At 34.0% G+C, this 13,809-nt stretch overlaps 1 pseudogene; it reads right to left on the bottom strand.

Annotated features, from left to right (window-relative positions):
• Nucleotides 1–5,759: 5,759 nt before the first annotated feature.
• On the bottom strand, nucleotides 5,760–6,688 carry LOC104867624 (annotated as a pseudogene).
• Between the last annotated feature and the right edge of the window lie 7,121 nt (nucleotides 6,689–13,809).

The raw sequence follows: 13,809 nt of genomic DNA, 5'->3' as shown, positions 1-13,809 counted from the left end.
TCATTGGATCTGGAATTATGTGGCTTCTGTTTCTTCCCCAAACCTCTAATGACTATGAAACCTAAGGTATTGAATTAATTCAGGACATGTCAGTATCCAGAACAGATCATCTATAGAGACTCACCAAAGAAAACTTCCCAAACTGCTTCTGAAAGTGGCAAGAAAGAGGGATAAGTGTGTTTAAAAGAAGTATTTTGAAGCAGGTTAATAGCAATGTGATTTCTTTTGCAATAATTTTTCTTTAAATATTTACCATGAGTTTTGTTCATGTCTTCTGCCCTTCTTTTTTTTTTGGATAATCAATCTATGAATTGAGAATGCATGACTTTAGCACCATGGAAGGTTTTAAACCAAGTTATGAGTCCCAACGTCTTTACATCTGGTTAATAAAAAATTTGAAGTTCTTTCTGCTATTTGCAACATAATTTTTATGATAAAATATAAATAAAACTAATTACCTTCTAAACTGGGTTAAGTGTATAGTGCAATACTATTATTATATTTACAGTTCAATGAAACATTCACTATCATTTCTAGAAATTTTTACTTCTTCACAAATTGTAAAATTGTACTAATATTTAAACTCACCCCTCACACCTGACAAACTATGTAAACCTCTTAAACGACTCTATATTTTACCTTAAGAGTAAAATAAAATTTAATATATAAAGATGTCTATGCAGTTGTAGTGCTAATTACTATGGACATTTCTGTACGTTAAATACATTTTGCATTCCCTGTGTATACATGGTTCGTAAAGTGCAAAGCTTAGAAAAACACATGTTGGTATCCTCAAGTGTTATTATTTATAATGAAAACATTTTCCTGGTATATGTCTAGGAGTCTTTTATTGTATTATGGTAGCTAGCTGTGCCTGTGCATTATACAGTGTGTGCAGTTTTATTCTAGTGAAGAAAGGTTGGGCAATAATCATTTATAAAATATATCAGTAAACAAAAACATTCTACTTAGACACTTTTTTTTAAATACACAAGTAGTTGACTTATTTATGTCAATTGCTATTTTATAATTTGGTAAAAGGTGACAAATTACTTATAAGTTATACTATAACATAAAATTTAAATATATATTTAGAGTCAAGAAGGAGAATCTAATGGCACTGTTCTAATAATGTCTTCCTGAGTTTATTCTAAAATGCCATGTTTCCTCTTATTAATTTTATTTTTATTTTCTTGGTAAAATTTGTAAAATCTACTAACTTTCTATCAGAATGTGGCTTCTTCATAGTTGGTGGGAGTGCAGACTGGTGCAACCACTGTGGAAATAAATATGAAAATAACTAAACAACAATTAGGATTAGAAGTCCCATTTGACCCAGCTATTACTCTGATGAATATCTTCCCAAAAGAATTAAAATAATCATATCACAGCAATATATGCTCACCCATGTTTATAGTAGCAGTTTGTAATAGCTAAAATTTGAAAACAGCCCATTTGTCCATCAGTTGGAGACTGGATAAATATGTGTTTTTCTATAAAATGGAGTACTACTTAGCTATAAATAATGAGAAACTAAAGATATTTAAAGCTAAGTGGATGTACATTGACTCCATACTCTTAAGTGAAATTAATATTTCACACATATGTAAATATCAAATAATTTATCTAGCATGAAAAACTAAAAGTGTAAATGAGAATCAAAATGTATAATTGATATTGTCTAATAGGAAGAAAAGGTATAAAAGAGTAGAGGAAGGCGGGGTCAAGGAAAAGGGAAAAGAAAAAATATGTGAAAAGGAAAAATATGGAACAATGTTTTTGTAAATAGGCAAGGGTGGAGATGGTGAAGGGAGGGCTGGGGAATGGGGAAAAATAAGAACCAAGAGAAGTCGTGTATAGTTACAAGATCCCAAATTGTAATTGTATTGTATATCTAAAATGTGTCAATAAAATTAATTAAGAAAAATAATGTGACTTCTAAAAGACAACGTATATACTAGCCTTAGATGATGTGACATCCCCTACAGGTCATAATCCTGACCATGATTAATGGAAGAAGTGGCTATTCACTGGTCATGCTACATATTTCAAAGTTTCCAATATCCTGGAACTATTATTATAGGAATAAGATATACTTCTCCCATTCAAGACGGGTATAACTGGCCTTCTGGGTGTTGAAAACATAGGCTTAGAGACAGAATTTAAGAAAGAGGCTACAAAGAGAGCCTACACTATGGCCCTAGCCCTGGGTGGCCAGTCAAATCCCTATATATGACAATATCCCTTTGAATTATGTTTTGAGTCACCAAATACTGAACAAAAGGGAAAGTTGAACCACAGACAACATGAGTCAGGTATGCATTTTTGCCAAAAAGATAGTCGCAAGAGAGGAAATTGTTACCATGTTTTCTAGTAAAGCCATACTGTCAAACAAAACTATGACTCAACCTGGCCAATGAAACAACATGTAGAGCAAAAACTAGAGGATCTAAGGCATCACACATGGATCCAAAAGTAAGCCCTCAAGACTCTTAACTGAATTTCTTTCACAAATATGTGTAAAATCATTAACATTCTTTGACAGTGTCTTACTTTGACTTGATGTAAACACAAAGTCTAACTGAAATTGTGGAACAATGGCATTATAAGATCAGAGACAGCTGGCTATATTTAAATATGTGCTCCAAAACACAGTACCAGCCACTACTGGCAGTCTCCAGTTTAACTCATAACATCGTTTTGTTATTGGTACATTTCAGACATACAATCATCATTGGGATCTTATACCATTACATGATGTATCTTGTACAACAAAAAACTAGATAATCTGAGACACTGCACAAGGCCCCAAAAGAAATTCCTGAAGACCCATAACGGACTGTCCTTCACAAATATGTGTAAATATATTAACTTTGTTGACAATGTCTTACTTTGAGTTGGTGTAAACACCCAACAGCAAAGCATATCTGAAAATGTGGAATAATGCCATTATAAATCAGAGAAAGCTAGGCTATCTTTGAATAAGGAGCTCGCAACACTGCAGTAGCAACTACTGGTAGTCACCAGCTGAACTTATAAAATTTTAAACTATAATCCAAAGAAGTTTTTTTTTAATTTCCTATCTCTCCCCTAAATGTGTCCTTGTATTATCTTAGTGAACAATCATTGTGTTATTTTTATGTAGCTTTAACTCTCAGGAAAGGATTTGACTCCTTGTATATGTCTTCTAAGAAGTTGAAAATGGTAACATAAATATTCAACCTGCTAAACTTTATTACTTTTGCAGTACGAACCTTCTGATACCTACTTCAGACTATGTTTATATTTTCAGAGGACAATCAGGACAAAATATCTTCAGGAATACAAAATAGAAGACAGATCTCACCTTCTGAGACTGGTACTAAAATTTTTGATGGTACAATGCTCACATAGAAACATAAACATATATTTGCTGTATATTTCCCACTTTCCCTGCACCTTTAGCCCTTTTCTTCCTATTTCATATTGTTAATTGACTCATTAGGATCTTGTGTACTAGTATAGTTTTTCACACCAGAGAAACTGGTATTTACACATGTGTGACTTATTTATTTCACTTCAGAGTATATCCTCAAAATGTATCAATTTTGCTATGAATGAATCTAATTTCTCATTCTTTATGGCTGAGTAGTATTCCATTTTACAGAAAAACCCCATTTTCTTTATCCAGTTTCCAACTAATGTGCAAATGGGCTGTTTCCAAGTTTTAGCTATTACAAACTGTGCCACTATAAACATGGGTGCACATATATCACTCTGGTATGATTCTTTTAATTCATTTGAAAGATACCCAGCAGAGGGATGGCTGGGTCAAATGGAACCTCTAGTCCTAGCTCTTTGAGATATCTCCATATTGATTTCCATAGGGGTTGCACCAGTCTGTACATCCACCAACAATGGAGAAGGGTTTCTTTCTCCCTAAAACCCCACCAACATTTGTTATTGTGTGATTTTTTTTTCAGCTTTAATTGAGTTTATTGGTACATTTTTGGTTCTCCATTGTTGGTGGGAGTGAAGACTGGTACAACCACTATGGAAATCAATATGGAGAGACCTCAAAGAGGTTGGACTGGAGATTCCATTTGACCCAGGCTTCCCTCTGCTGGGTGTCTTTCCAAAAGAACTAAAACAATCATATCACAGAGAAGTATGTGCACCCATGTTTATAGTGGCACAGTTTGTATTAGCTAAAACTTGGAAATAGCCTATTGTGTAATTTCTTGATAGCAGCCATATTTGTGGGGTAGGTGGAATTTCAGTGTTGTTTTCATCTGCATCTCTCAAATGACCAGTCATGTGGAAAATTTTTTCATATATTTAGTTGATGATTTTACTTCTTTGTCTGAGAAATGTCTGTTCATTTCAGATGCCCATTCTTGAATTGGGTTTTTATATTTGGGGATGCTGATTATTTTGAGTTCTTTATATATTCTAGATAATAGTACTTTGTCTGAAGAGCAGCTGGTAAAAATTTTCCCCACATTGTAGGTTGTCTCTTAGTTCTGTTGATGGTTTATCCTGTAGTGCAGAAGTTTTTAATAATATGAGATCCCAGTTCTTGATTCTTTCTGATAGTTTCTGTGCTACAGAGGATTTGTTCATACAGTCTTTTTCTATGCCTATTTCTTCAAGAGTTGGGCCTAATTTATTTTCCAGCAAGTTTAGTGTTTCTGTTTTAATGTTTATATCTTTAATCCACTTGGATTTTAATTTAGTGACCATGTATCAATATTCTATTTTTTTAATACTTACTTATTTAACTTGTTTAAAAAATGAGGTTGAAAACTCATTCACTCACTAATGAGTTTCTTTTGCAGGATTTTAAAGGAAGATGGTTCATCAAACCACAAAACTCTTCTTTCTGTGCCTCCTTTTAGATCAATTGGTGTGAGACAGTTCCCTAACTGTTGTTGCCTTATTTAGCAGTGGTGGTGCCCCAAAACATACTCATCCTGAAACAGTCATAAGAAGATGGAACTTGAGCCCCTCCCAATTTCTTAGAAAGGAGAGACCAAAGAGGTAGGTTGAAATAAGAATGGATAGAAGAAATAAAGTTAGTTAGAAGAAAGACTAAAAGTGTCATAATTTAAAAATGATACTTTTAAGAATTTGGCAACCACAATTCACAAACTGCAAAATATATATATCAGAATTTTGTGGCTCTATTTATACTTATTGTGTTAAGATACACGTAATCAAATATACCATTTCAATCATTTTTATATACACAACTTGGTAATATTAACTATAATTTTGTTGATGTACAACCTTCATTCTTATCCTTCTCCAAAAAAATTTACATCCAAAATTAATTTTGCACATAGGAAGAACCTTAATTCCAACATTTCCCAACCAGTCATGATTCTGTTGTGAAACATGGTAAATGGAATACATCAAACTTCTGAAGTATAGCCAAGGAGTCAGTATTTGCAAATTAGTTTTGAGCTTTCCACTTTACTATATTTTCCAAACTACCTTTTTTCTTTTATTGAGTTTATTGGTACATTTTAGGTATACAGTACAGTTACATTTATCATTTGGATCTTGTACCTTTACACAATAGGTCTTGGTTCTCATTTTTTCCCCTTGTTCCTGCCCTTATTCCTGCCCTTGCTTTAGCCCCTCCTCTCCTCCCCATTTACAAAGACTTTATTTCCATTTTTCCATATTTTTTTCTTTTCCCTTATTACCTTCCCCCTACCCTTCCCACTTTCCGTACACCTTTAGCCATTTTGAAATAGATGCCAAAGGTCCTGGGATTATGCTTTCCAACTGTGGAGCCTCTTCAGGGTGCTAAGAATGTCACTGTTCCTCAGGCAGTAGATGAAGGTATTCAGCATAGGGGTAACCACAGTGTACATCAGTGTGGCCACCTCACCCTTTCTGGGAGAATATGACTCAGCTGAAGCAAGGTACACTCCAATACCACTTCCATAAAATAAGCAAACAACTGACAGGTGAGAACTACAAGTATGGAAAGCTTTGCATCACCCACCTGATGGTGTATTTTTAAAATGGAGGGAATAATTTTGCAGCAAGAAAAAAGGATCCATAATATGGGAAAAAAGCCAAACATAGTATCTGATAAATATGTGACAACGGTTTTTATCAAACTATCAGAACATGAAAGGTTAAATAGTTGAGTAGGATGGCAGAAGAAAATAGCAATTTCCACATCCTTGAAGCAAGTATATTGCAAAGCAGTTACAATTTGCAGCTGGGAGTACAGAAGGCTAATAAAGGCAAATACCAAAAGTAGTAAGACACAGAAGCAAGGATTCATAATGACTGCATAATGCAGAGGGTGACAGATTGCCAGAAACCTATCATAAGCCATCACTGTCAGAAGCATGTCATCCATACATGTAAATATGGCAACAAAAGACATCTGTGTCAGGCAGCCCACATAGAAAATGATCCTACTGTGAGTTAGGATGTCCACAATCATCTTTGCGACTGTGGTGGAGGTGAAACAGATATCATCCAAGGACAGGTTAGAGAGAAAGAAGTACATGGGGGTGTGGAGGTGGGAGTTAGAGCTGACGACCAGGATGATAAGGAGATTCCCGAGCACTGTGACCAGGTACATGGACAGGAACAATCCAAATAGAATGGGTTGAAAATCTGGGTCCTCTGAGAAATCAGTGAGATAGAATTCGAAGATGTATGTAACATTATGTGTTTCCATAGCTCTTGAACACCTTTTCCAAAAATTCCCTGGAAAAAATGAATAAATAGCACTCAATACTTTCTGTCTGTTATAAATTTATGTTTTCACAAGCAAAATATACCTATATGAGATCTATAAATCTTTAAACAGTGACCCATTGTGATCAATTCCATTTTCAGGGACTCTGATTACTGGATTATTTGTTATCCACCTCTCTCTCAGCACTCTCAGTTTATAGAATTCTACTGTCCAGGTGAGAATATTCTAGTTGAGAATTCAATGACCCAGTGCAATATACTAAGCACTTTTAAAAAATGAGAATATGATTATTTTTAAAACAATTTTTTTATGTCTATGAAAATATAAAACAAAACCTCATTGCAAAATAGTAAGAGAATGACCTACTTACTACAGGGTCTACCATAGTCTTGTTTTTTTTTTTTCTTTTCTTTATTGAGTTTATTGGTACATTTTAGGTATACAGTACAGGTACATTTGTTATTGGGATCTTGTACCTTTACATGACAGGTCTTGGTTCTCATTTTTTCCCTTGTCCCTGCCCTCCCTTCATTGCCTCCTTCCCTCCCCATTTACAAACACTTTATTTCCATTATTTCATTTTCTCCTATTTTTTTATTTTCCCTTGTTACCTTTCCCGTACCCTTCCCAATTATTGAGGATATACTCCAAAGTGAAATAAATAAGTCACACCTGTGTAAATACCAAATAGTTTATCTGGTATGAATAAAATATAATAGTTTATAAGATTCTAATAAAATAAAAGGTGTCTTGTTTTTTTTAAGTATATTATTTATTGGTACATTTTAGGTATACAGTACATTTACATTCATCATTGGGATCTTGTACCTTTACATGATATATCTTGTTTTATTTTTCCCATAAGCTCAAAAGAAGGGCACAAATGTTACTCAGAGAATATATAATTCATGGACAAAAAGGGATCTCCCTTAAAAAGGAAATTAAATAGATCATTGCACAAAATATTCATTTTAACATGGAAGCCAGTAGTAGAAATGAAACAAATTAGCATGTCTACTGAAATATTTTAGAAACAATGGAATAATTTGGAGAATTATTTGAACTTCTCACTACTTCCTTTTTATTTTCCAGCTTATATTTTGTGCTTTATATGTGTATGCATTTTTCTTGCTGCTACTTACCAAATATATTTCTATTTTTCTATCTATTAAAATATCCAATAATTTATTAACAATTATGGATTTCACAATTATTTCATAGTGAAGAGGGAATCACATTTGTATAATTATTTTATCTCAATATTTTTTATTTTCCATTCGGTTACACCATGAGAAAAAGAGGAATCAAGTGGTCCCATGTAAAGTTACAAATTTCCTCTGATGGGTGTGATTATTATGTATATTTAAATTGTACCAATAAAATATAAAAAAGAAAAGCAAAAAACCCCACAAACGTTAGATTCCCAAAGTAAAAGACCCATTCAAAATTTGCGCAAATGTCAGGCCCTGATGGATTCACTGCTGAATTTTACAAGACATTTAGAGAAGAACTACTACCATTACTCTTCAAACTTTTCAATGAAATTGAAAGAGAAGCTATACTTCCAAATTCATTCCTGGAAGCAAGTATCACTCTGATTCCCAAACCAGAGAAAGATACAACCAAAAAGGAGAACTACAGACCAATCTCCTTAATGAATATAGATGCAAAAATCCTTAATAAGATACTAGCAAACAGAATACAGAGGATTATTAAGAAGATCATCCATCATGACCAAGTCGGATTTATTCCAGAGATGCAAGGGTGGTTCAACATACGAAAGTCAGTGAATGTAATACATTATATTAACAAAGTCAAGGACAAAAACCATATGATCCTCTCAATAGATGCAGAAAAAGCATTTGATAAAATTCAACACCCATTCATGATAAAAACCCTGCAAAAAATTGGAATAGATGGTCTATACCTCAATTTAATAAAGGCTATTTATGAAAAACCATCAGCCAACATCATATTGAATGGCCAAAAACTGAAAACCTTCATGTTAAAATCAGGAACAAGACAAGGATGCCCACTATCGCCACTTCTCTTCAATATAGTTCTGGAAACATTAGCCACAGCAATTAGACAAGAGAAAGAAATTAAAGCAATAAAGATAGGAAAGGAAGAAGTTAAACTATCATTATTTGCTGATGATATGATACTCTACATTGAAGATCCAAAAAACTCCACCAAAAAACTTCTAGACTTAATTGACAGATTCAGTAAAGTATCTGGATACAAGGTGAATACCCAAAAATCAATAGCCTTTCTATACACAAATAACAGACAGACAGAAAGAGAAATAAGGGAAAAAATTCCTTTTACAATAGCATCCAAAAAAATGAAGTATCTAGGAATCAATCTAACAAAAGAAACAAAAGATCTCTACACTGAAAACTACAGCACTCTGAAAAAAGAAATCGAAGAGGATATAAAAAAATGGAAAGATATCCCCTGCTCCTGGGTAGGAAGAATCAACATAGTGAAAATGGCCATACTACCGAAACTGCTATATACATTCAATGCAATGCCAATTGAAATTCCAACACTATATTTCACAGAACTAGAAAAAAGAATCCAAAAATTCATTTGGAACCACAAGAGACCTAGAATAGCAAAAGCCATTATAGGCAACAGTCACATGGCACCAGGTGTAACAATTCCCAATTTGAAACTATACTACAAAGCCACTGTGATAAAATCAGCATGGTACTGGCAAAGAAATAGGCCTGAGGATCAATGGAACAGACTGGAAGACACAAAAACAAATGCAGATGTACTCAGCTACCTCATCTTCGACAAAGGAGCTCACCATCCTCAGTGGAGGAAAGATAGCCTCTTTAATAAATGGTGTTGGAAAAACTGGATATCAACCTGTCACAGATTAAAATTAGACCCTTATCTTTCGCCATGCACTAAATTAAAATCCAAATGGATTAAAGATCTAAATATTAAAACAGAAACATTAAACTTGCTGGAAAGTAAGTTAGGCAGAACTCTGGAAGACATTGGTATAGGAAAAGACTTTATGAACAAATCCTCAGTAGCACGGGAACTAGCAGAAAGAATCAACAACTGGGATCTCATCTTACTAAAAAGCTTCTGTACTTCAAAAGAAACCATTAGCAGAACTAAGAGACAATCTACAATGTGGGAAAAAATTTTTACCAGCTGTACCTCAGACAAAGGACTATTATCAAGGATATATAAAGAACTCAAAACAATCAGTCCCCCCAAATATAAAGACCCGATCCAAAAATGGGCATCCGAAATGAACAGACATTTCTCATACAAAGAAGTGAAAGCAGCAAGAAAATATATGAAAAAATGTTCCACATCACTGGTCATTCGAGAGATGCAGATGAAAACAACACTGAGATTCCACCTCACCCCACAAAGAATGGCTGCTATCAAGAAATCACACAATAACAAATGTTGGCGGGGTTGTGGGGAGAAAGGAACCCTCCTCCATTGTTGGTGGGAGTGCAGACTAGTGCAACCACTATGGAAATCAATATGGAGATACCTCAAAGAGCTTGGACTGGAGGTTCCATTTGACCCAGCCATCCCTCTGCTGGGTATCTTTCCAAGAGAACTAAAAGAATCATATCACAGAGAAGTATGTGCACCCATGTTTATAGCAGCACAGTTTGTAACAGCTAAATCTTGGAAACAGCCTATTTGCCCATCCGTTGGAAACTGGATAAAGAAGTTGTGCTTTTTCTATAAAATGGAGTATTACTCAGCCATAAAGAGCGAGAGAATAGATTCATTCATAGGAAAATGGATACATATTGAAGATATACTCCTAAATGAAATAAATAAGTCACACATGTGTAAATACCAAATAGTTTCCCTGGTGTGAATATTCTGCAACAATGCATAAGATTCTAATAAGATTACTGACATTTAGAAATTTGAAGAAAGGAGCTAAAGGTGTAGGGAATGTGTGATGCATAGGGGAAGAACAAAAATGGGAAAGAAAAAAATGTGAGAGAATGAAAAGATGAAAATAAAGTGTTTGTAGATGGGGAGGGGAGGAGAGGGTGAATGGAGGACAGAGGTAAGGAGAAAAAATGAGAATCAAGACTTGCCATGTAGAGGTACATGATCCCAACAATGAATGTAACTGTACTGTATCCCTACAATGTACCAATAAACTCAATAAAATTAAAAAAAAAATCTGGGCAAATGAAATGAATAGACAGTACTTATAAATAGGAAAATTAGATTCAACAATATATGATTCTACTGGAGGAAAGCTGATAAATATTTAAATTCGCCTCATTTTATTATGTGAAAATTGGACAATTTCTCTTGACCTAGAATATCTAGGGTTACTGAATACCTAGGAATTTGTGATCTGAATGTTTAAGTAAAGTTAATAGTCCATAATCCAAATGTATAGTATTAAGCCAGTTATTTCCCAGGAAGTTTTCAACATTCTTTGGTTTTCTTATTTCCATCTTTGAAGAATGTATGTACTAGCTCAGGCTTCGTTATCTACAACTAATTTAATATCTAATTCCTAATTTCCTGTAGTGAATATAAATTGCTATAAAGCCAATGCTAATATATGCACATAATCGTATGACACAATAACTATGAATGTGACATTAGTGCATACTATACTTATACATTAATAATAATAATAATAATAATAAAAGTAATAAAATATAAGAAGCACATCTGACATTTATGTATTGTACAGGCTTAATTCACTCCATATAATATCACCAAAATATCTCCTATGTTGTATTAGTTTTTGCTCTTTTTAAATTTCTATATTCTATAGCAGGATAAAATTATGCTTCATTGTTTCTCTGATAACAAACCCTTTCATATCCAGTTTCAAACATTAGAAACCAGGAAATTCCAAAGGCACAAATGATTTGCACCCTTGATTGACATATGTTTCATAGCATTCTTTTTGATATATGATTTTTATTTCTCTTACTTTAGCTACATAAAGGAAATTGGGATACTTTGTATTGTTACCCCATATAATTTTGGAACGTGCAAAAAAGTACACACAATCATTTTACACAGCTGAAAACTCATGTACAAAAGAATTATATATAGAATAGTGAGAAATATGTGTAAATAGTTATTCACTCTCATCTCTAAAACGGGAATAACATTAACCAATTTTATAGGTTGTTATGTGAAATTTTATTTTCATCACTAGTGATCCATAGATAAATGGATAAATGTTAGATAATTTTTAAAAACTTGGATATTCTAGACTCGGACTATCACTTTAGTGAGATTTTGAGATTTTGTTTAATTTCTTACACTAGGCTTGAAACCACTGTCTTAGAATATTTGTTGTGTTCAACAGTTACATCCAGGCCAGGTGTGGTTGCACATACCTGTAATCCCAGTATTTCGGAGCCTGAGGCAGCAGGATTGCTTTGAGTTCAATGCCAGCCTAGGATACATAGTGATTTCAAGGTCAGTCTCAACTACATAGTGAGCCACTGTCTAAAACAAAATGAAATAAAACTTCATCCATATTACCTCTCCAAATAATAACATATAGCCGGGTGTGGTGGTGCACACCTGTAATCCCAGCACTCAGGAGGCTGAGGCAGGAGGATCGCTGTGAGTTCGAGACCAGCCTGGGCTACATAGTGAATTCCAGGTCAGTCTCTATGCAGTGAGACCCTGTCTCAAAAAAACAAACAAACAAACAAACAAATAATAACATATAAATATATATTGATAGTAAGATAACTAATTTTTAGAGATTGATGATTACCTATGAAATTTTCATTGTTACCATATCTCTATAATTCCATTCTTTTGATAAGTCATCTTCAAAGAAATTGGTTCTCATGTATTTTATGTATATATTTTCCCGCCAAGTTATTTAGGTCTGCATTTATTTTGGAATCAATAGTTTTATTCAAAAATTACCTAAAATTGCCTAAAGTCCATTTAAATTATGTATAATACAAACATATTGCCCTTGAAAGTAAGTAGGCTTCATATACACAAGGTTTATATCTTCTTGAAGTAATGAGAACAATTGCCTGGAGGTTTTTCATTCCAATTGTAAGCTTATAAGTATGACAATCTATTTGGAATACCTGTGTATCTTTTCCTAACAAACAAGTGAAAATTTTTATTAAAATACTGGTGTGAGTTACTTCTCTGATTTCCAAATATTAATACATTTAAATTTTTGCTTTTTTTTTGAGGGGGGTACCGGGGATGGAACCTGGGTCTTTGCACTTGCAAGCAGACCACCAACCTGCTGAGCTAAATCCCCTATAATTTTTGCATTTTCATCAAAGAACTCAGTCATTATCACTTACATTAACTTATTCCTCAGAAAAATCTTCAAAATGCCCTGCAGTCTGTCCAGCAATGATCTCAATGAGATAAAACACAATGAAATGTCATGATCAAATAGAGACTAACAAGAAACTTTTGCCCTACTGGAGGAGACCACTTCTGAAGTGGGGGAGTGGGTACTTAGTCATGCGTCCCTGATTTGCTGCCAAATGCAAACTGTGTGTGAATATCTCCTCCTCTCTGCATTCACACTGCTTAAGGGAAATAAGAAGAGCATCACCCATCTTCATCTGTGCAACAACTAAAGAATATTTGGAAATTAAGAATGTAGTCAATGTGAGTTTTTGTTTTTAAAATAAGGAGTTCCTTCCTTCTCTAAGGAGAAAACTATTGATTAAACACAATTAACTGTATTCAAAAGGTGCTAGAACCTGAACTGATATGACGGTCTGTTACATCTCAGCCTGAGGAATATATTCACCTGCTTCCTTCTTTCTGAGTTTTTTTTTCTTTAACCCATAAGTATCTCTGCCATGTTTAATGATCATGGTTACAGATGCAAATAAATAGATTATTGGGCCCATGTGTCCATGACACAAACAAACAGCTATCTTTATAGTCTCTATAGCTATGGGATATTCAAGGAAAAAATAGCCATGCAGAGAGGAACTTACTAAAGTTTGTGTCACTCTGAGTAAGGACAATTATCATGACTCAGGGAAGAATCCTCTCACATTTCTGATGCCTCCTCTGTGTCAAACACAGTATAGGCTCTGGGGAATCAGATGTAAAGGACA

This window comes from Fukomys damarensis, unplaced genomic scaffold (assembly GCF_012274545.1).
Source record: "Fukomys damarensis isolate Sample0158 unplaced genomic scaffold, DMR_v1.0_HiC HiC_scaffold_37, whole genome shotgun sequence".
Taxonomy (NCBI): Eukaryota; Metazoa; Chordata; class Mammalia; order Rodentia; family Bathyergidae; genus Fukomys; species Fukomys damarensis.
Note: the sequence above shows the minus strand (reverse complement) of the source record. Positions and strands in the feature narration are given on the sequence as shown.